This window comes from Pelodiscus sinensis, chromosome 11, assembly GCF_052426305.1.
Source record: "Pelodiscus sinensis isolate ZL-2025 chromosome 11, ASM5242630v1, whole genome shotgun sequence".
NCBI lineage: Eukaryota > Metazoa > Chordata > Testudines > Trionychidae > Pelodiscus > Pelodiscus sinensis.
Genome location: NC_143062.1, coordinates 34,055,221 through 34,076,840, shown reverse-complemented (window position 1 = coordinate 34,076,840; position 21,620 = coordinate 34,055,221).

Here is a 21,620-nt window from a genome sequence, read left to right as displayed (position 1 = left end):
TTTTGGCTTCGAATTCATGAGAGTTTTTCAAAAACAAAACACTGGGGGTTCTTTACATTTGCCTTCTGGTTTCTAAGCCCTTTCAGAGCACTTGGGCCTAAGGTGCCATTTCAGGAGATCAGGGAGGGCAATGATCACATGTACCAGAATGCTGCTTGCTCTTCTTCTCCCTTCCCCTCACTATCAGGGAGTGAGAGAAAAATACACAGCTTATATCACTTACTCCTCTGCCCCTTCCTCTCACGAGCCAGGAGTAAGGAATGCACAAAAGTTGTATAAGTTCCCCTTGAGAGAAGAAGAGCAAGCAGCATCCTGGTACACACAGCTTAGCTTCCCCCCTTTCCCCTCTCCTGCCCTCTATAAATGGTACACTTGCTTGGGCCATTTAAAAAAATCCAAAACCCCACTTTTGTTTTTTAAATGGACACTGAGATTCTCTTGTAATCCCATCACTCAAAGCATGGAGACTGTAAGAAAAGAAGAAAAAAATAATGTCATAAAGCCACAAAAGCGGAGAATATCCAAATTATCTTTCCATGCAATTATTTGCAAGTGCAAAAAATGCTGACCCAGGATCAGAGGCTGCCTCTGAAAATCTGGCCCTACATATTTCACTGAGGCAACAGCAGAATCCAGTGCTGACTGCTAAATACTGAATTGAAGTAACAAGGGAATGTAGGTGGGCAGGATGTAATTATCCAAGTTGAAGTCTGATCCCCACTGACATCTGCCTTGCCACTACTTGAATATTTCTCATTTGCTAAGGTAAAAGTGGAATGACCCAGAAAGAGACAAAGAAAAATTAACGGGTTCTTGCTGTCAATGGAATTTAAAACAACAACATCCATTAATCATTTTTATTATATTATTCCACTGAAAATTCTTTGGCCTGTGTCACACTCAGTTTTGACAGTGTTTGGAGGCATAGAGGTTTGTGTGATTTTACCAGATTTGCCCATTACTTTGGTGTATGCTTATTTATTAGGGTTATTATTTAGGGGGTTGGGCTGATAATTCTATCAGAGCACATCTACACTTACCAGAAGATCAACATTCTGGAGGTCAATCTTCTAGTGTTCAATTTAGCAGATCTAGTATAGACCCATAAATCGAATGCTGAGGGCAACCCCCGCCGGTGTCCAGTACTCCTCCTTCTATGAGGAGTATAGAAGCCAATGGGAGCATTTGCTCCCATTGGCCTCCTGCTGTGTGGATGCTGCCATGACTCACCTTAAGGTAAGCCGACTCCAGTGATGCATTTTGTGCACCTTAAGCTGACCTTTCTGGTCTAGCATAGACCAGGCCTCACTGTGCTGCTTGTCTTAGTTGTGTTGCCATATGGAGCTTTACTTCTCCCTTCTGCCAGTTCTTTCCCAATGGAGCTCTTCTTTAAGATCTAGGTTCCCCATAGCTGGGTTCTTCCTGCCATAGAATCAGATGAACCCACAACACACTCTCACAACCACCGAACATGTCTGAGAGGACCAGTTTATCAGCACTCACAAGATGACCCCTTATAGGTCCCTAGACTCAGTAGGTTGGGTTGCACAGCAATGCCAAGCTATGAGCCTCACATGCTCTTGGACTCAGTGGGCTGGGTTAAACAACACTTCAAGCTGCCACACTCATGTGCTACCATGTTCAGCAGCCCCTTATTTCTATGTTCATTCCACAACTGTTCTGCTGTGTAACAGGCTCAGTGCTGTCTGTGAGTGCCCCTTACTGGTTGAAAGGGGTCTTGCAATAATTACCTTACCTGTTTGTGAGCAACGCACATTCCAATCTGTGGCCGAGGTGCAGACCTCCTTTTTACTCCCTCACTTGGGTATAGTTTGCAGGGGGTTGGGGGGGACCCAGGCCCGCCCACTCTTCAGGGTCCTGGCCCAGGGACCCTATATGTCGCAGTTACCTGCCAGGTTTCAAAGTCCATAATTCTGGTCATGTTCCTGGGCCACTTCTCCAGGATGATGTTTCTTCCAGCCCTTCTCTAGGGCCTAGGTGCAGAATTCCCATTGTCTGGGATTCCTCAGAGTCACTGCTGGCTAGCCTTTCACTAAAGGCTCTAGCTCTGCTTAGATACAAGGGCCCAGCTCCCACTCAGAGCAGTCCCAGGTACTGGTGTTCCCAATCAGCCCAGAGATCTGCCTGGGTTGAGCTCCAGGATGGAACTGTCTGGCCTTCACTAGCAGTTCCTTAAATAGCAGCCTTCCATACCCTGATTGGCTGCAGCGCAGGCCGCCATTCTACCCTGCTCGCTGGACCTCTCCACTGCTCCTGCTGCTGGCCAGGGTGCTGAAAGGCCTCCAGTGGGGAGGTTGGGCTCTGTCCACCCCATCACATGCTAGTAACCCACTTGATGAGCAACCCCCCCCCCCCCCAGGATTTTTGAGCAATAAAGGGATCTTTAGCTTACGTACACGAAGCATTGTTGCAGAATGAATGGGGAACCAAAACAATATCCCCAAAGGAGGGTGGGAGAGAGAGCCTGAGAGGAAAAGAAGGTATGTCTACACAGAAGCATTATTTCAGAACTAGCCAATTAGCCCATCATAAAATGGGATTTTCAGGTCTCTCCTCCACGTTCTATTCCCTTCCTATCTCAGTCTTCTCTCCTGAGCCTCCGGTCTCTTGCTCCATCTCTCTTTCTCTCTCCCCTCTTCCTACTGCCTCCCTCCCCCAAGCTTTCCTCCATCTCCTGCCTCTCTCTCTGTCTCTCTTTCTCTTCTCCTCCTCCTGCCTCTCAATCTCTCTTTCTCTTCTCCTCCTCTTCCTGCACGGGGAGTGCGGAGCCCAAACGGCTGTTTGCACCGCTTGCTCCCACGTGGCAGCCCGGCTGAGCGGCTGCCTATGAGCTCCAGCTGCCCCCCAGCACCGTTTCCCTTTACCCCAGCACTGATCCTGCAGCCTCCCAGTTGTCCTGCACCTCCCCCTCATTTCCCCACCCTCCCCCCGGCCAGAGTCTGTTCATGGCCAGGAGGCAGGGCCTGGAGCCACTGCCATGCCACAGGTCACCACCCCCGCCCCCCTTCACCTCCCGCCATGGCACTCAGCCAACTTCTGTGCCGCTCAGCCAGGCCATTGCAGGGAAGCAAGTGGAGCAAGCGGCCATTTGGGCTCCCCCGTGGTGGCCCAGCTGAGCGGCACAGAAGTCAGCCGAGCACCACGGCGGGAGGCAACACCACCCCCCAGAGGCAACACGTAATGCTACAGCGTTACAGAGTCACAGACACACATTATATATAGGCTACTATATATTGATAACTGATGTTATTTCAAAATAACATAAGTGCATCTACACAGCCAGGCATTATTTTGAAATAATTTTGAGCTGGAGTACTTCTTAGTCTGACTCCTGTAACCTTCATTTCATGAGGAGGAAGGGAAGTCAAAGGAAGAGTGTTCTTCCTCGACTTCCTGCTGTGTAGACAGCGCCAAAAGTCGAATTAAGCTATTTTGACTTCAGCTATGCAATTGACATTGCTGAAGTTGCGTCGCTTAATTCAGCTTTTGCCCTGCAGTGCAGATGTGCCCAGAGAGAAAAACAACCAGCTTAACAATGAGAGTCATTTATTTCTATGTAGTAACCCTACAAGGGGAAACCAACCAAACAACACAGTTACAATGTTAAATCTAACTTAAATCTGGTAACAAATGTTACGGTTAGCACACTGTAAAAGGTCACAAAAGGCAGGGTCAGGAAAATATAAGTAAAGAGAGAGAGAGAGAGAGAGATCTCACTATTCCATGAAGCTTGAAGTGATCAGGGCTCTCAAATGGTGATGGTAGCTGGGGCTCCAAACAGGTAGAGTAGAGCAGAGCCCCTAGGACTATCAAAGAGGAGATGAACCGATGCAGAATTTAGATCCAGGCATCAGAACACTCTACTTGAGCATGGGTAGGAGTTTTTTGTAGGAAAACAACACTGGTTGGAGAGGGCACTAGATTTGTTTATGGGTAAGCAGAATGGTCAAAGGAGAATTCTAAAGTTATTTTGTTTGGGCTAGACAATAGAAACTGATCATTCATTGCTATGGATGGTGTTCCTTCTGGGAAGGCAATTAGACAGTTTGAGTATTTTGACTACCAATAGAGGATTTGTTACTAAAATTGGTCTGATAATTAGTTATGTTGGTGTGAACAGATGTGGGTTCATTAGCATCCAGAGCAGAGATTTCCCACCAGGCAGTGCTTTGCTGCTTTCTCTATCTCACAGTTCAGTGCAGTTCTTGCTTTGAAAGTACAGTTCTCCATTCTGTATGCTAATGGAGATGATGCAGATAAGGTTAGGGGTGCTTCCTTAATCATATTACCCTTGTCCAGGGGAGTTTAGATGTGTATTCCTCTGCCTTTTCATTGCTATGGCTTTGGTTCAAGCAGAAGTCCAGAGGGCTATCTTCCATGAGTACTATGAACTGGTTCTCTAAGAATGTTATCTGGAATAGGCTCCAGCCAAACAATGAACAAAAGAAGGAACATTTAAAATGGAAAAAAAACTAGAATGAAGATGTTCTCACAACACAGCCTCAAGACTTCACGCATTTGCAAGTTGTAAAGGAGGTGTTTTAAAATAAACTCATGGTGGAAAATGAAATGTGTGAAATATTTACGGAAAGGAAGAATAGAAAGATGTTGAAACACTCAGAAACACTGAGTGGTAAACATGGGCAAAGGAAATATTAAACTGGGATTGGGGAAACTCTGCATGTGCAAACAAGCAAGTTCTTTATGGGGAATATTAAATGTGCACAAGAAAAAAAAGTCAGGAAGCTGTTGATGGCAAAATGACTACAATACTCTGAGCTGTTCTTTGAGAACCTTTGAAAAGCAGACCAAGGACCATGGCAATCCTGAATTTGAATGTGATCACTGACAAAAGGTGTGCAGGTCTATAATAACAGAACTTTATGTTATGTGTGTGATAGAGCTGCAGTGGTTAACTGAGACTTGCATATTGACATTGTGCATCTAAATCCCTCAGGTGGCTTTAAAAATCTCGATTGTTTCTGCTTATTCTCTCTCTCTCTCTCTCTCTCACACACACACACACACACACAAACAAACACAAACTAAGGTATTGAACGATTTTCCCTGTTATTGTAATTTGAGCATCTCAATCCTACCAGAAAATAGCCTTGTACATGAATGACTAAAATGTGAAGCTTACTGGAACCCAGTCAAAAAAGTATGTCTAACCAGCATCTGGGAGCGTGCTTCCCAGTGTAGATAGACATACTAGCTCTGCTCAAACTAATCTGCTAAAAATAACAGTGTGGCTGATGCATAGCATCTCAGATCTAACCATGTAGGTGTGTATCTGGGGGTTGGCATCAAGTTTGCCAATGATGAGAAGCACACTCCCTGCTGTACTGTAGACAGACGCTAAAAGAGCATTAAACTCAATATGTTTGCCTCCACAAAATACTATGCACCTGGCCCCATTTTGGAAAGGGATAGCAGGTCTAAGAGGCAGTGATAACCAAGCATATTTCCACTTACAAAATAAGGGGGTTGATGAGCTAGTCAGGAGCTGCGCAACAAAGTGCTCTGCTATCCCCACACAAGACCAACCCTACAGAGCACAGACCCATTGGTGATAAAGACATTTGATCTCTATTGTGTGTGGAGATGGAAGAGCCTAGAAGGGGACTTTGCAGCCACTTTTCATTTTCCTTTTTAATGTGATGCTAAGGCAGAAAGTTGGTGACAGAAGAGAACAGAAATCAATTGTGTACACTAGCCTCCCTCATCTTTGTAGTATTGCTGACACTGTTAATGGCGGGCACAATTCTCATTAGGAATGGACATTTCAGTTCTAAATGAAGAGGGTAGCTTCCAATTCTCGGAAATGTCTTGATGCATGGCAAAGGTGTTATAAAAATCAATTGATTGTATGATGTGGTATTAATATTCATAACCACAACAATCAGCAGCTGACATAAAAGGGCACTATGTGCCCTCAGACATTTAACTAATTAGCAGACCCAGGATTAAATTAGGTTGTGACATTCTGCAAGCCAACAAATGAAATGGAAATTTGGGACACATTTTTAAAAGTGTGCAGCTGAATTCTGTGCACACAAAGCAAGGCTTCCTCCTCTGGATGGATGCATAGATAGATAGGGACATGCATAACTCCTGGCTAGCATGCACTCACACTGTAGTTTGTATGTAAGTGTGAAAGTTGAGGGAGCTCAGAACTGTGAATGTAACTTAGTACTCTTTTGAAAGCTTTGATTAAATTACTTTTTTATGATCCAGACAAAAAGTGTCTCCTTTTCCATAATAAAATAATTATGTCTTCTACTGCAGTGGTTTTCAAACTTTTTTTCTCATGATCCAGTTGAAGAAAATTGTTGATGCCTGCGACCCAACATAATTTGATTAGAGTGTGGGCTCCAGAGTGGGACTGAGGATGAGAGCTTTGGAGTGTTATGAGAGGGCTCCTTCTTTGGGGATGTCAGAGCTGTGGCAGGAGGGGATAACCTTGAAGAGCTCCCAGTCAGTGGTGCAGCAAGGGTGCTAAGGCAGGTTTCCTGCTTCTCCTGGCACTGCAGACAATGCTGCACCCCAGAAGTAGCCAGCAGCAGGTTCCCAGCCAATGGGAATACAAAGCTAGTGTTCAGGGCAGGGACAGCGTGTGCTCTCCCCCACCCACCTTGGAAGTGGGGCTTTTGCAGGCTAATTCTGGGCTGTTCACATTCTGTGGTGCCAGGACAGGCAGTAGCCTGCCTTAGCACCTCCACTGATCACCTGATCACTCTGTAGAAATGAAACCCAGTGCCTGACATTCCACAGACCAGTACTGGGTCACGACCTATAGTTAGAAAAACACTGCTATGGAAGCTTAATTCAGTATGAAAACTACTGTATGGAAGCTTAATTCAGATAGATCCCAGATTGTTTCCAGTCTGCCATATTATGTCCTTAGTGTACAGCTGAAGGAAAGAAGCCATGCAGCAGGGAAGCCAGAATCCATTCCCTTGACTACAGAGAAATAATGAAGCCTTTTTGTTGCTAAAGTAGTCTTAGGGTTGCATTATTCCTGCCACTGCCATGTTCCTCCAACCTAGTACAGCAGTTCCCCCTCCCCATGCAGCACAGCAGATGGTGCTGCCTAGTCGCACATGGTTTCACCGCCCCTTTAAAATTACAGTCCATCCCTGCAGAGCTGTGTAAGGAGTCCATTGCTTCTGCTCTTCTGTGCAACATTTAAGGAATTCTTCAGCCTCTGTATGAGCCTCAGGAATTGGCCTAGTATATCAGAATCATTTCCTCCAGGTCTGAAATGCAACTGCTTCTGGAGTGAATTGCAAAACATGTTTGGAAGCAAAACTACATGACAACAATTTAAGACAAAATGCCTCAAATACATGTGGGATTTTTTTGGCATGCACATGAAGCAGGTATCATTTACAGATAATTTCATAAGGCCAAAAGCCTGCTTGTTTCATTACCTATGCTAGTGTAAATCAAGAGTAACTTCACTGCTACCAATGGGGTTATCAGTCTGAAACTGGTATGGTCAAAGAATCAAATCCCAAATGTTTTGTTAGCTGCTTCTGTGTCTACATTTTGCACTGTGAAGAGAAGTTATGAGCTGCCATCAAATTCCTGTGGGACGATATCTGGCAAAATAGCTACAACTCTTCTAAGTAGCTGGATTTTATTGTTCTGATTACTCTATAGTAGAACACACAGGCCTCCTTGCTTTACAATGACATGATCTGGAAACTGCAAACAGATATGATCATCATGAAGCATTATAGCCTTCTGCAAAGTTGTATGGCTGAATACTTGAGAAGAAAGAGACTTGGTGCTTGTTCCTGATTGTGGAATTTAACTCTCTTTGGAGAGATATAGCATTTTATTCTGAGTTCTTCATTCCTGAAAGAATGGACAGTACTCAAGACTTTTACATGGAGTGGCCGCATTATGTGAAAATCAGTAATGCCATTTTCTCTCCAATTCTCTCCATCTACTGTATGATTGTTTCACTGAAAACATGGTACAACTCAGATGCCAGAGCTGTAAAAACCAAAACTGAATTTATCTGAACACATTTCACCTCTGAAAATTGGCTGAATGGGATCTGTTCTATGTAAGCATGAATGTTTGTCTTTTTCACCAATACAAGTTGGTCCAATAAAAGATGATTTCAACCCACCTTTTCTCTAGTACCCTGGGACTGACACAAATACAACAACATTGCATATTAGGGATGTTAAAATACATTTATTTTTGTAAACATATAACTGCTGAAAATTTCAGCAGTTACATATTCACAGGTGGGGGGTGGAGGTGCACATTGGCTCCCACCTGCCCCCTCCCCAGCTGCTGTCTCTGATACAGTGGCAGCAGCATGGGGAGATAGGTATCTCCGTGGAAGCCAGTATGTGGGAGAGGGAGGAGTCGGCTTGAAAGCCGGCTTCCCGTATATACTGGCTCCTGTTGCCCCTCCACATTGCTGCCTTTGTAAGAAGCAGTGGAGTGGGGGAGAGGCAGGTGATTCCTGTCTGGCCCCTCTGCCTGCTGCCTCTTATACAGAGGCAGCGGGGCGGGGGAAACATGTAACATGTACACAGGGACACATTAACATCCCTATTGCATACATTATGAGACACTCATGTATGACTGGATTTCTTTAAAACTCATCTCAATGTATTTCATTGAGTGGTTTCAGATTGAAATTAGTCTCACAGCAGCAGTGCCCAGTGGTACAGTGGCTAGATCTTTCAACAAAAGGTTATCTTAATTATCAAAGCAAGAAACACTTGCTCTACAAATCTGAGAAAAGCAATTCATATTGAAAAGGAATTGCATTCACTTCAGGCCCAATCCAGAATCCCCTGAACTTAATGGAAAGATTGTTCAAAGAGAATGATTATACGGAATCCCATTGTTCTATTCAAGACATGCTACTCTCAACCTGGGAATTCTTTGTATGGTTAGATCTCTATGGTTTGGAAAGTGACCAAGAGTCCCATGTATAGGGGGCAGTAGCTCCCCCAAAGTTTGAACCCCTGGATTTCATACTCGAGATCTGCGTAAAGCCTATGTCCCAACTCCAGAGGCAGGTCTTAAATGCAACTGAGTTTGAGCTGCTTGCAGCTTTGCCTTTGGGGCAGGGAGTTTTGTTATTCTTAATCACCCTGCTTCCCTCTTTTTATAACAAAGGCTGAGCATTCAAGAAAATGAATGATCATTAGATCATCATGAAAACATTGCCGGGCACTCCACTTAAAAGATAGGGGGAGAAAGAGTAGGAATGATTGTTGTGCTGCTGGGATTTGCATTTGGATCACTGCTGTTAAATTTATAAATGTTCTTGAAGAAGGGGTGAACAGGACTAATCCAAAATTGACTGCAAAGAGTTACAAAGGGCTCTCACAAAACTGAGTGACTGAGCAGCACAAGGGCAGATGGAATTCAGTGTTGATAAGTGCAAAGTAATTCACACAGAAAAATATCATCCAAACTATAGATACAAAAATGATGGAATCATTGTGGATAGTTCCCTGAAAACTGATGTTCAATATGCAGTGGCAGTCTAAAAACTAAAAAGCTAACAGAATATTGGGAAACCTTAGGAAAGGAATATATAATAAGACAAAATACCATATTGACGCTATATAAAGTCATTGTATGTCCACATCTTGAATACCTCCTGTATTTGGAAAAGGTACAGAAAGGGCAACAGAAATGATCAGTGGCAAGGGGAGCAGCTTCCATTTGAGGACAGATTAACTAGACTAGGACTTTCCAGTTTGGAAAAGAAATGACAAAAGGGTGACGGGATATGTTAGATGTCTAGAAAATCATGAAAGGTGTGGAAATAATTGAATAAGGAAATGTGATTTATTCCTTCACTAACATAACATAAGAAGCTGACCCAATTAAATTTATAGGCTGAAGATTTAAAAACAAACAAAATAATTTTTCACAGTCTACTTGTGGAACTCTTTGCCAGGAGATGGTGGAAAGGCCCAAACTGTAACAGGGTTCCAATAAGAACAAAATAATTTCAATGAGGATAGATCCAGCAATAGTTCTAGCCAGAATGGGCAGGGATGGTGTCTGTAACTTCCTTTTGCCAGGAGATGAGAATGGGTGACAGGGGATAGATCATGACTGCATCTTCTGTTTATTCCTTCTGAAGCAGCTGGCATTGTTGGAAGAAAGAATACAGGACCAGAAAGACCATTGCTCTCAATTGAGCCAGTATGGCCATTCTGATGTTCTTACATAGAGCTGAAATGTATCTGCTCCCTTTCCATAACCCACTAGATCCCACTCCCCTTCCAAAGCAAGAATAGAGCCTAGGAGTCCTGACAGGGTCTGTCTCTCTCCACAGAGTTAGTAGTAAAGTAAGAATATACATTAAAATGCTAAGGCTAACCAGTGTCGCTTAAGTGGCTTGCCACAAGATGTCAGGATATGTTAGTGTTTCAGCTGAGTGGGTCTACTATTTATTTAATTTTCTTTCTTTTATATAGGAATTAGATACAATGTTTCTGTCAGCTAACTGCTAAGTTGTCTGCCAAAAAAGTAGAGTTTTCCAATGCCTTAGCAGCCCCTGGATAGAGATGGTGATGTGTGTGTGAGGACGGATGAGGTTGCCCCCACATTTGGTGCTTGGTTTGTATTGAGTATGCTCAGTAACACTGCTGAAGCCTCTGTCCTCAGTCTGCCCCCCTCATGCTCTCACTCCCCCCGCCCCCCACCATCATGGCATGCACAGGTCACCTCTCACACAACAAAATCTAGAATGACACCTCTGAAGGTGACATTTTTCCATAAGAACAGTAGATGCTCCATTCAAGACTAAGTCGAACCATCAGGAGTGATGTGGCATCTTTTAATAATGATGAAGACAATACTGTTAAGGCGGCAGGGCAACTGCAATGGCCAGCAGAACCACCTATCTAAAAAACAGTAGCAACATTCAGGTCAAGGTCACAATCACAGCCCAACCACACAGGATACCTAAGGAATTTGAGAAGCCAGGCTGAGAACAGCCTTGGGAGTCCTATCAGTCAGTCTGAGAATTACTTCGTGTTCTCTGACTCATCAATGGTCCGTAATGGCACACATTTTAAAGGGGAGCTTTATCAAGGCCGGGTGTTTTGAAGAATGGGTTGTACTAGGGCTTTAGTTGTGTGCGGTCAAATATGCTGTAAATCTCTCTAGCAGTGGCAGACAACAGGCAAGGACCTTTACACCATCTCCCAATATTACCTTCTCTATTGGCAAATAGAAATCTACTGTTCATGCTACCACAATACCAAAAGAATGAGGAGTATCTTCTAGATATTTACACAATCGTAGGGGGACCAAAGAGCCATGACTTTTGCCACAAGAGTGCGCTTGACTCCAGTGCAGTTATGTGATTTGATCTCATATAGTGAGGCCCCAAGTGGTTTTTACTGCTCAAACATTCTACTGTGTTGGGGTCAGGGAGTGGTTTTTTTTTCAACTTTTTTTTCTCTTCATCTTTGTTTTCTGACCTAAGAGACTATTTGAAGTTATGTTTCCATTCCTGTTCTTCACTTCTCGGTTCTCTAAAAGTGATTAAAGGAGCACGAGGTGAATATAAACCAAAGTAAGCTTTAAGAAAATTTCAGTTCAATTTACTAAATGGAAGGCTAGTGTAGCTGCCAATTTAGAGTGGGTATTTAACATCTAATCTATCCATCAAAGCTATTGAGGCTGTAGTTATGGACTCTAGAGATCTTGGCTAAATGTACTCGCCAGCCTGTAATTGTTGTAAGTTTGAGTAGGATAGCAGGCTCACGCAGAACCATCTGTGTTTAAGATCATTCTTTTCTTCATTAGGAAGGCAGACTAGCAAGCCTCAGGGACTTGGAGTAGCTTTTGCCAGGTTTGAAGCAAATATGGTGCCTCCAAGCTCATACTGTGCTGGTAATAATTCATTCGGTTTTGAAATCCCTAAGGTTACTTCATAGAAAATGTATTTTGAGACTCTAATTTAAGTCAAAAGACAAGATAACAGATGATACACATTCAGCTCTCCTTTTCTTAAACCAAGATAGTGATGATCATTAAAAAAAAAGATAGGCATTAACTCATCTGTAACAACAAACCTATGGCTTTGTCCTGTCGATGGTAACACATATTGTCCTGGCATATATCTCAAAGGATTTTAACTGAATCCACAAGGCAGTGAATGAATTGATATTAAAATTTTCTTTTCATGCTTATTCTGTTTTAGTTGTGTTATTTTTATTTTGTACAACATTTATGAACGTTATGACAGGCACTTAGTAATTCCTTCCTGTAGCACAAATAATGGATTTTTGTCAGATTTTTTGCTGTGTGGCTGTGCTTTGCTCTCAGTGAGTGTTGGTGTTTGGTATATTCTAAATAAATAATTTCATCAATCATGTAGATCACAAAATGAAGACATTTTTTGCATCTTAGATCTTACAAAGTTGCATTACCAGTAAACATCTTGAATATGACATAAAACTACAAATGTGTTACATTCTATAAATGAGAATTATATTATAATTGTGAATTAAATGACAGAACAATAGAGGTCAGAGCTTTGTCTTCTGTAAAACATATTGTTGTGGACTATAAATATGATGATCTGCTGGTATTTCTTTACCCCACCTGAATGAAAAATCAAATTAGCAGTTTAAATTAGGAAAAATACATATTGTATTTAAAAAGCTAGTGTGTAACTTAAAAGAAAACATGTTTGCTCCTTTTCCTGACAGCTTCATTTTACGTTCATACTAAAATATTATAGAAAACTATTGATGATTATAAAGAGTGCAAAAAATTCAATGTCTTTTTTTTTTACTTGCAAAGCCCTTAAAGACACATCTTTCCTATCCCCCACTCTCCATTACTATAAACTTAATCTTCACAGGTTTCTATTTTATTTCCCCTACCTTCTTCAAAATGAACAGAGCTTACATTATTTTTATTTTCTGTAACTTGCCTCACATGTTGTATAAGGCTTTACATTCTCTTTACCGCTTTGATGTTTTCTTAAGTCTCCTTTTGAATTGATATTGCATTTATAAAACATCTTTTTTACTATCTGTTGCCAAGGGTTTTTCTGGATGAGAGCCAATGAGCTAATCATGTTCCATGCTAATCACATGGAAGCATGTTCGGTCCAGGCATACTGAAATCAGATGAATTTTGTAAACACTTTGAAAAACTGGCTTAGATGTAATGAAACCATTCACACAAGCATGAATGTGCATGGAAAAGAATGGATTTGGCTATCACAGTCAGCTGATCAGAAAATCTGTTGGATGAAGAAAGTATTTCCCCCCCCAAGATCCTTGGGAAAACTCCTTCAAAATGTGGCTTGGGAGTGCAGGAGATTGCATCATAAAGATGATAGGAGAGTTATTTTAATTGTACCTGTTGGGTTTACCGGCTTTTGGGAAGGTTTCCTCATCTCACGAACAATATGTCCATGGTGAAGAGATTGGAGAAGCCTCAGAAATGTAGAGAGAGGACACATTTTTAAAGATCAGGAGGCAGCTGAAGCTCATGAATCTTAGTGGGAGAACAGGTTCAGAGAAACAAGAAACAATTGAGGAAGTACAAGAAGGTTAGTGGCTGTAGTGGTGAGTTATGTGTGTGCTAGCTATCAAGCGTCTTTAAGATTGGCTTTTCAGGTTTGCAGGACAATATAGGCTGAACCTCTCTAGTCAGGCACCCTCTGGTCTGGCAACATCCAAGGTCCGGCATGATTTTAGTTAGTTGGATGTCCACTTATCATGGGTGTGGCCATGTTTCCTGCTGTCCCATATAGTTTGTTTACAGCCACCAGTCTTGGCTCTCAGGGGTTTGTGCTGTTATTTAGCTCTAATTTAGCCCTACATGTCTTCTAAGAGCACAGCAAGCAAAGTGGAAGTGTTGGTAATGTTGCTAGCCAATACTGATTTCCCATGGTATGGCAAATTCTCTGGTTCAGCACCAGTGAGGGTCTAAGAGTTTTGGATTAGAAAGGTTCAAGCTATACTTCACTCATCGGCTGTGTCTAGACTGGCCAGTTTTTCCGGAAAATCAGCCGCTTTTCCGGAAAAACTTGCCAGCTGTCTATACTGGCCACTTGAATTTCCGCAAAAGCACTGACTTCTGACTGTAAGAAATCAGTGCTTCTTGCGGAAATACTATTCTGCTTCCGTTCAGGCAAAAGTCCCTTTTGTGCAAAGCTTTTGCGCAAAAGGGCCAGTGTAGACAGCTCAGATTTGTTTTCCGCAAAAAAGCCTCAATCGCGAAAATGAAGATCGGAGCTTTTTTGCGGAAAAGCATGTCTAGATTGGCATGGACGCTTTTCCGCAAAAAGTGCTTTTGCGGAAAAGCATCCGTGCCAATCTAGACGCTCTGTTCCGAAAATGCTTTTAACAGAAAACTTTTCCGTTAAAAGCATTTCCGGAAAATCATGCCAATCTAGATGCAGCCACCTTGTTTCTCTAATGTCCCGGGACCAGCACAGCTCTAACAACACAAAAAATCTCAGCATGGGTCATCCTTGGAAAGTTCCTGGTTGGCAACATGAGCTTTTCACAAGCAACAGTGAGACACCTCTATAACTCTCTGCCATTGGTATCAGCTGCATTGGCAATAAAACTGAATTGTTACAAGTTTGGAACTTTGTCTTTGTACTTCAGTGTTCAAGAGCCATTAGCCTTCAATAGCAATGCATCCAAATGCGATCAAAGTGTTCAAGTGATAAAGAATTTGAAGAGCTGATTTGGGAAATGGATATCACATTAAAGATCACATCTGTAAATGGGACTTTTCATGGTGCCGTCAATGAGTCCTAAATCAAAGTGACTTTGTCAGCCTGACATCGGCATACAAGCACCACTGAAACTAAGCAAAGAGTGAACAGGAGAGATATTCACAAAGAGACAGCAATCTTTTAGGATAGAGTTCTGCAGAAAATTACTAAAATAATTAAACTATGTATTTTAGATATTCTCTGATTCTTCATGTGAGCAGCAGCAGTGGCTTCCAGTACCTCATTAATATAGTTTTATATTTTATCTCCTTTGCTGCTCTCATTTGATGCATATTAAAGGGTAAGAGCAACTTCCATATGTCAAAATCTTACTGTAGGTCTTGTTAAGTGAACTAGTAATACTTTTTTATTTTCTCAGACAGTGGGTAGTTATGATTCATGGACACAGGGGTGAAAATGCATTAATACTGTCCCTGGACTGACAATAATATCGACAAGTAGTAGATGAGGGCGGGGATGGACATATCTCTCTCTCTCTCCAAAGTGTTTGTGCCTAACTAGTTGGGGAATACCAAGTAATCCCCAGAAGATGCTTTACACATCACAATACTTATCACATGCATGGCTCCACTCATTAGAGCTGAGTTTTTTTAGTGTTGATTAAATGTTGAAATCCAGAAACAATGGTCACCACATGGCTTGGGGAGGCAACATGTCCCCCCTCCCCTCCAACTCTACTTCTTTTGGCTGAAGACTCACACTTTCTATGCCCACAAAAGTCCAGACTCCCACACACTGTGGTTGCTGCTTGCTGGCCCCTTCCCAGCCTCCTCTCCCCACAATATGGCTACTGGTCCTTGCCCTCTGCCATGAGGTAGCATCGTCCCAGCCTGCCCTAGAGCTCTGGAGAGCCAACAGGCAGTGCGGGTGCAGTGGACTGGAGTGCCAACGGGAAGCTGGAGAGTGGACAGGCTGAAAGGCCCCCACCTTCCCTGGTCCTAGAGCACTGGAGTGGGGAACCAAGAGGATAGATCTCTCATCAGGAAGCTCCTCTCCAGCAGTTGATGCAGCAGCCCCAATGCTGGGAGGACAGGCAGTGCAGAAGCCAGCCTGCTCAAACCTCTGACACTGCAACAGTAGGCTCAGGGGAGAGGGACTGCATGACTCTGGTGGAGCATTGGGGGTTCAGGGAAGGTGGTTTGGGAAATTAATGCTTTTCTCTGGCTAGGATATCCACAGTCTATGCTAGAAACCTTTGTTAGAACTGACCAACGTGGGCTGCTGGCGCACTACATTGTAACAATGCAAAAGTGGTGACAATATTTAATAGATTATACATGCAAGCATGTAGAGTTCTTACCCTGCTCTGAACTGAGGCTATACATGCTGGGCCACAGACTCAGTAGCTGTAAAATCGACATATCTCCCATGAACTTATCAGAGCTAGGCTGACTCACTGCAACAGTTCAGGATAAAACTCCCATGAGTTTCATAGATTTACAGATTTTAATGCCAGAAGGCTCCAGTAAATCTCCTAGTCTGAACTCCCGTATTACACAGGCCAGAGAATTCCTCCCTGTACTGAGCTCAAAAACTTGTGTTTGACATAAGCAGATTTTACTACCAACACAATAAACATCAAGGCTACGTCTACACTGGTCCCTTTTTCGGAAGGGGCATGCTAATTTTGAAAGTGGGAATAGGGAAATCCGCAGGGGATTTAAATATCCCCCGCGGATTTAAATAAACATGTCCGCCGCTTTTTTTCCGGCTTGGGGAAAAGACGGAAAAAAAGCGTCTAGACTGGCCCGATCCTCCGGAATAAAGCCCTATTCCTACTTCGAAGTAGGAATAAGAGATCCTCCAGAATAGGGCTTTATTCCGGAGGATCGGGCCAGTCTAGATGCTTTTTTTCCAGCTTTTCCCCAAGCCGGAAAAAAAGCGGCGGACATGTTTATTTAAATCCGCGGAGGATATTTAAATCCCCCGCGGATTTCCCTATTCCCACTTTCAAAATTAGCATGCCCCTTCCGAAAAAGGGACCAGTGTAGACGTAGCCCTACAATGTTGAATAGCATGCACAGACCTGTCACACATCACAGCGAGCACCCGCACCTGGCTTGGTTCGCTAGGACTGATGCAAAGGGTATCTCAGACTCTGTTGCTCTGTATCTCAGGGCTTTTTAAGCTGATGGAGTCTGGATGGAGTACAGCCCCTTCCTCAGTCTTGGGGTTCCCAGGCATTCACTGTAGATCCAGGCTTTGCATCTGGCACCCCTCTCTGAGTGCTGCAACACACTGTCCACCTGCTTAGCCCCTCTGGTCATAGTACTAACCCTTCAGATTTTCCAGCACTTAAACATACCCTTCTCCTGGAACTCCACCTTATATAGGTGTGAAAATTCTGGCTTACAATGTTTCTATCAGCAGCATGCTACTGTTGTGAAGCCAACAGCCGCATCCTGCTCGCACACACACACACACACACACACACACACGCATTGCCCTGAATAACTTCTTTATACCTGTTTATTCTTCATCCCATAAAACACAGGATCAAACACAACAACAAACACTGAATGAATGTGCCTATCTCAGTTTCCTCACTGACACCTGGGGACAGTCTATGTCCAGGAAGGCAAAAAGGCAGGGTATCCACTGCCACAGGCATGTTTCATGGTAAGTGGTCTCTCCATCACACCCTGGAGAAAATGGCCATGGCCCAAGTAGACTAGACTGCCTTTTTAAAACCTTCAGCACCATGTCAGGTGACACCCTGGCCAGTTTTCCCACAACCCCCTGCCAGGTAGTTTTGTTGCCAAGCAGACCTGACCTCCTCGCACCCGGTAAGCTAGCTTTTCTGAGACTGGACCAGTCTTTTGTCTAGACTGAAGAGACTTCCAAAGATGGTGTACTTAAGAGTCAGTTATACTCTGTTGTTATTCTTTTGCTATCAGCTTTTGGAATAGCTTTATGTAAGTGCAAAGGCTTCTCTCCCTCTCTCACCAACAGAAGTTGGTCCAATATAAGTTGTTACCTAATCCACATTGTGCCTTTAATATCATGGGACTGACAAAACTACAACCACACTGCATACAACCCAACATAGAGACAAACACAGCATAGAGAAGGTAAAAAGGCTACACATTCCTAGGGAAGTTTGGTCTTCACACTGGGGTTCATAATTTCAAATGGAATTCATCAATTTTACAGATATATTCCCCATTAATTGCAAGATATCTCTGCCCTTAAGAGCCATAATAGACTGTCTTATTACCAGATGGACACCGAAGAGCTGAACCTATGTAAAGGAATCAGCAGGAACAGGGTCAGTGGCCTTATGCTCTCTCCTGCTAAGAGAGTGATGCAACTGAAGAATGTTGCAAATCTGTTATAAATGAAAATATTAACTTCCTTCTATAAAAAAGGCCAAACTTTTAATACTGTTTTGCTTTGCGTAATTCTGATATATATATATATATATATATGATGGGGACAGGAACTGCAAGTCTTTTCTTTTCTTTATGATAATTTATACTTGCACAGAAATTTTTAGCTTGTGCATTTTGGACCAAAAAGTCTGCTAATGGAAACAGAATGATCTGTTTTAATGGAAAAGATTAGCAGAGGGTACTTACAAATTCCACTCTATCACCTGTCTGTTGTACATCTACTTATAATAAAATAAAACACTGTATTCATATCTATACTAGGAAATTATTTGGAAATTTCACTTAAGAACTTCCAGTTGAACAATTTTGAACTTGCTTGTCCTCACTAAGGTGAAGCATCGAAATTAGTCTGAGGCAAGCTCCATTAATGTGGACATGCTGCTTTGGACTCAAAGCCCTAGGAAGCATTCTGGGGAGCTGCAAGAGGCCTCCCGGAGGCCAATTAGTTCAAATTAGTGGCAGCAGACCATCCACACTAACGTTATTTTGAAATTACATGTTCAGAATTAACATAATTCCTCACAAAAAGCAGGAGTACAGTGTTTAAATTCCATGGCCTGTTATTCCAAAATAACAGGCTTGGTGATATGGATGCACTGCTTACTACATCGAACTAGTGTATGATAATTTTGGCAATGCACTAAGCATTAGCAAAAAGATTTCCCAAAGAAATGTAATGAATGGTGCCATAAACAAACAAATAAATAAATATAGAAATCTCTGAATATGTAGTGTGCCCATTGAAGCAAAATCCAACAGGGGACAATGATTCATGCACCTTCATAGAAGCTTTGTGGTTCAAATAAAAATGCAGATTTGAGATTCAAATGCACTCAGGCAGTAGGCAATAACTTACAAAGCTTAAGCTAAAACGTTGATATGCATTTGTAGCAGGCTTATGTGATCCACTCTATGCATCTCTAGAGTTACATTTTCTTTTGTAAATGCCCTGCTTCTTCAGAGAGATACACACCCTGCCAAAATTCCAGTGATAATGCACTGCTGTAGTTAATCAAATAAATCACCATTAGTAGAATAAGAAAGGCTGTGCCACTTCAAGGGACAGATCAGACATTAGTTCTAAGCAGTGTATATTTACTGTACTAATAGCAACAAGCTTACCCAACTTGGCTTTGAAAAATCTGTCCTACATTCAGGGGTACATTGTGTAAGATGTTTATTAAAAGTAATTTAACTGGTTGTTAGGTTTCCTGGATCTGTGTTGAAATATAGAGCAAAAACCTCATTAACTTCTGATCGGTTACTATAGCAACATTAAGAAGTCACAGCTCACTAGACTTTTATTCAGGAGGCCCACAAGGGGCTGTAAACCTCAATTGCTACTTTAGGGAAAACACAAAACAAATGGCATGCACACGTTTCCTGTAAAGAAGAATATATCTTGCCAGCTGAAACCAAATATTTGATGTTTTGGGAATCTTATGGATTAAATATAAAAAAAGGAGGAAAATTCTCTTCTCATACTCTTTGTCTGTATGTGGGCCCTGAACCTACAAAGGATATGCAAATACTTATCTTTACTCCTCAAGAGTTGCAGTATGTGCAAAAATTTTTGCCTTAGACTATAAGCTTCCCAGGGCAAGGACTGTCTATGTACAGAACTACAAACATTGTATATGTACAGAACTGCAAACAATGGGGTGCTAATCATAGAAGTAGCTGCAATGCACTAGTGGAATATTTATTTGGGAAAGTAGAAAGTTATTGGCATTAGGCCAAGTTCTTCCCATTAAATTCAATTACACTGTGAATGAATTTGACACAACATATGAGCAGAATTATGAAAACATCTTCATTTATGTTACCATCCTTCCTTCATTTCACTTGGAAGAGAGGATGCCATGATGCTATAGCCTTCTGTGCTGTCAAAACTAGCACAGTTCCTTCACTTTGAGAAACAATGACAAACATAAGAATGGATAATTTTCTTATACTCCTTTAGGTGCTTAAGATGTCAAATAATTGCCTCCTGATTCTCTCCCCAAGCCTGTGATTTAGTGCTTATGAAATGTGTTCCTTCTGGCAACTCTAGAGTAAATTAACATTTTTATCCACAAAACTTCCCTCGTGCAAAGCAGATACGCCAGCTCCCATATACTGTCCACCAAGGTTTACAGTCCTATCAGGTTGGATGATGTGGTTCAGTGTCTTTTCCCCATTCAGCCCTTGGCATATCTGCTTAACATTGACAACAGAATTCTGCAATGACATCAGTTCCATGCAGTGCCTAAATCACTTCTGAAATTGGATTCAGGCCCCAAGTCACTTAGGTGGTTTTATTGACAACTTTTAATATAAGAGATATAACTTTCAAAAGCTTATTTTTAAAATATTGGTTTCCTGACATAAGTTAGCATTTAGCATTACCTGAGAAGTTCATTGGCAAAGTAAGTACATTATAATACTGATACATTAAACTTAGACAATTAATTCATTTTTAGAAAGAACTCTGAATATGTTCTGTGATACAGATTGCTGAGTTTTGATCAATGGGTGTGCTATAATTGAAAATATGTTTTTACTGCGGGTATGGTGTGTTCCTAATTCCCAGGAAGCTTTGTTAGTTTTCACTGACATCAAATAAAAGTGAAGAAAATCAACTGCTATCTGCATTGAGCTATTTGGTGTATGAGTTGATTTAAGTTCCAAATTATCTCTTCAAAAGAGTAATTATGTTTTAAATAGTTATTTTTAGCATTTGCTGTTATAGATAGGCTATATACATGATATAAAAACCTTTAATATATACACAAGAGAAATTATTCACAACTAACATCCAATAACATTTAGAAATTTCTTAGCCATTTCTTTTCAAAGTATAAAAGAAATCCCACAAAAATGAATAATAGACTAGCTGACATGATTTTCCACATCTACCTTCCTCTTGTTAAAATAAATGGTTGAAGTGGGTTTTCTCAGATATGTTTTCTTACATAAAAGCATCCGTGGTGATTAGAAGGCCTGATCTGAAGCCCACTGACGTATTTCCATTGATTTCAGTGGATGTTGGATTAGGTCTTCATTAAGCTGCAGGAAAACCAAATAGATTAGCCTCAGGATTTTCAGCACCTTGAAATTCAAGTGCCTGTCTTGTGCTTCAGTTAGAAATGGAATTGATTAATAACCTTCTCCAACAAGGTGTTGATAGAATGCCTCCTAGAATGTGATAACTGGACATCTCCTGCTGAAGTCAATGGGAGTGGACAGTGCTGAGATGTTTTCAAGAGGCACTCCATGCTTGTCAAAACTAAACATCAGATGTTGGTTTTACAGATGTTACAGTAATATTACTCTTGATGCAACTAAGTGAGTGAAAGGGAGCTGTTCTACAATAGGACATCAGGTATATGAAAGCCAGTGTCATCTATTAGTAGAATCCATTTCTTACTGGTATGGGGGGGGAAAGCCAGCTA